This window comes from Parus major, chromosome 6 (assembly GCF_001522545.3).
Source record: "Parus major isolate Abel chromosome 6, Parus_major1.1, whole genome shotgun sequence".
Classification (NCBI taxonomy): domain Eukaryota; kingdom Metazoa; phylum Chordata; class Aves; order Passeriformes; family Paridae; genus Parus; species Parus major.
The window spans coordinates 14750312-14753521 of NC_031775.1; the positions used below are offsets into that span (position 1 = coordinate 14750312).

General features: G+C 37.0%; 1 long non-coding RNA gene across 1 annotated transcript; it reads right to left on the reverse strand.

Annotated features, from left to right (window-relative positions):
* Positions 1 to 669: 669 nt before the first annotated feature.
* Positions 670 to 2994, reverse strand: LOC117244628. Its single transcript, XR_004498072.1, has 3 exons — positions 2909 to 2994; positions 1693 to 1767; positions 670 to 750 (listed from the first exon to the last, which is right to left on the reverse strand). It is a non-coding gene; the product is annotated as an uncharacterized LOC117244628 (long non-coding RNA).
* Positions 2995 to 3210: the final 216 nt, after the last annotated feature.

Here is a 3210-nt window from a genome sequence, read left to right on the forward strand (position 1 = left end):
ACACACAAGAATAACCAAACCCAAGATCAAGAGAGAGCTATGCTCTTGTTACATGATTTGAGGAAAGCTGTAGGGTAATTCAATTTTCCCCCAAAAATATCCTATTATCATCTCAGGTCATCTTGTTTGGCCCCCACTTACCTCATCTACTATTAAAATTATATTATGCAACTGACACAACAGAAGAGAGCTCTGGATCATTCCTACAAATTTCCTAGAAATGCATCTTTCCTTGCGACAGAAATATATGTTCTGAAACATAAATAATGGGCTTAGTGTGAACTAGCTCTGTCTAGAGAGGTAACATGGAAATGAAGAGTCAGTCTCAAGATCACTCAAAGTGTTTTCCTGCTCTGGACCTGGCCAGTTCAGGTAGAATACAGACATGGGCAGAAAGTCTTTGACCTTTTGAACCTTCTCATTTGAAGGAGGACACCCATAGGGACCATGTAATGAACAGAGAAATCCTGTTTCCCTGGGAAACTGCTCGGAAGGGAAGGGTAGAATAGGAATTGAAGCAGACTAAGGGCGAAAAAAAAACGTGGTATAAATTAGTTTCTTGGATAAGACCTGTAAGATTTGTACACAATTTTTAGTTGCAAAAGTTGAGAGAAGAGGACTAGAGGAAGGCCTAAAGGCTTAATGTTAGACAAAATCTGATACCTGAGTAGTGGTTTGAGCTCCTGAAAGCAGGTGTCCAATGCACTGATAGTGAAAACTCCAACTAAGGAAATGCTTGGTTGTTAATACCTAAAATGAGGAAACATTTTGTTAAAAACTCTATAAGAATAAACATTTATCTGGACTACAAAAGATAACTGTCATCCATGTATTCCATTTACTCAGCTCTCACTAAGAAAGGAAACCTTTAGTGTTTTAACAAAGATATGAAAACCAAAAGGGACAACTTAATGACTCATAAGAGAAGTTAAAATCCCAAAGAGAAGGGCATGTCCCTAGAGGAAACATCTGGACAGATCAAGGGCTTTTTACCTTGTTTGTTTCTGGGAAACATAATCTTTTAAGCCTACCTTCTTCCCATAAGTACACAAAACACTTAGTGGAAGGCTAATTTTCTCAAGAAGTACCAGTTTCATTATATTTGGTGAAGAAAATAAACATACATATTCCATTAAGTGAGTGACGTGAAGAATCTGTCAGAGATAAACATACTGTAGAGAAAATTTTCATTGTCAGAATTAGTTAATCTTAAAATCAAAGGGTGTTGTGTTTTGTATAGTGAAAGTTTAAACCAAATTAATCTCATTTTCTAAATCTCAGTACTTCCCAAATTGCAGTGGGCTCAGCTCAGGCTTGGTAACACTTCATAAGTGATGGAAAAAGCAGCTGGGAGCAGGCTGAATCTTTCAAGTCCACAAATGAAGCAAACATATACAAATTTCTCTGACATCACAGAATTTGCTTCCTAAATTAAATTGAATTTGGCCTTGACTTACAGCTGTCCCAAATGTTTATGTGAGGTTGATCACTCTACAAGTACTTTCTGGGATTAGATCCCATTTATTTTGCTGTTTCTCACAAAAGGACCCTTTTTGTTATCCGTGCTGACACAGAGCACCACGAGATGTCTGATGCTGTCAGTGGACTTGATTGGCACACCAGGACAGCACACATTCCACTTTTCTGCTCATATCAGTGAGTATCACTATAGGAAAAACACTTCATTCTTACCCTCGGCTTGCTCTATAGGAGGCACCGTGGATTTCCAGCACACTGTAATGAACAACTGACAATTTTCAGATGCCCCTGCAAGATGATACCAATGCAGAGATTAATTATTTTTTAAAAATACTTCCCTGGGTCACCTTTCTTACTTTTGACTTTACCCTGTAACTGCCTAGAGAGGGAGCATAACCACTCAAAAGACCACTTCAGACCTGAACCTGGTCACCTCTATGCTGTGCAGTGGAGAGGCATACATTCAGGTGAGTAGGAGAAAGTTTAGAAAAGAAGCAACTGTTGTAACAAGTTGGAAAATATGAGTTAGCAAATGGTATAATAAAAGAACAGAATATCTGAAAAAGCTGCTTTGAAACACACAGTTGGAGTTCATACATGGACTTGGCTACAACTTCCTCAAGTACATGCTGTGCTTTGGGGAAAGCATCATAGGAATCAGAACATCTACGGTATTTAGTAAGTTGAAATGTTTAGTCACAACATACGTAATTGTTTCATGTAGTACTTGATCAAAAATATTATGTTCATTTACAATCCATATACTTTATAATTTAAATAAAGATGTCCAATTTGTCAGTAAATATTGACTTTATAGGAAAATCCAGTAAAGTTTAGCTTTTCCTGTGTTTACATAACAGTGTTCACTGAGATGAATTGCTGTTACTGGCTTGCCTGAAACCATTAAAATAATATATCTTGTATAATTTACAAATCCCATATAAGTCTTGAATTGCTCTTTCAATGACACTAGCATCAGGGAACCAACATAAAGAAAATGAGCCCTACAGGGACCACAGGAAAATGAATACAAGATTCTGCACAAGTTTCTCGATCAGAAAACATGACAGACTGGTGCAACACCTTTCTGAGAAAAAGTGGCACTCTGCATCAATATTTTGTCAAGAGGAAAACAAAAAGAAGAATGTTACTGAACCACACCTGAGACCATGAGCCCAAACACAAAACTATAGGTCTTGCATTTAGGCAAGTAGAGGCAGTAGACCTCTGACAAAGCATGCCTTTGTGATTGTCTCTAGAATATCACCAGCAGGTCAAATAAAGACATCAGCGGTGTCATCTGCTACTGAGAGGCCCTTAAATGGGATACATTTTATGTTGCTAAGTAGGAAAAAATGGAACATGATAAAAATTTAAGAATAAACGTTTGCTGTCAGTACTTACATTTTTAATTTTCCTCAAGACTTACTTTTGCCTATTCTGAAAACCACTGATGAAATCTGCAGAGTCCTTGCATCCAGGAGGTAACTAAGTTTAAGGGTAGGGGACATTCTGTAAGAAACAATACACATGAATAATATTTTGACTGACATTAAGCATATTAAGACACTGTCTTCAAGAAGAAATTGCTTATAAAATAGAGATAGCAATAGTAGTGACACATTCACCACTAGAAAAATTGCAAAATTTCAAAATAAAATAGTTTACTGTCCAGGGGGGTCTGCTAATAAACTGTTCTCTGCAGAGTTGATTATATGTAAGTACAAATAT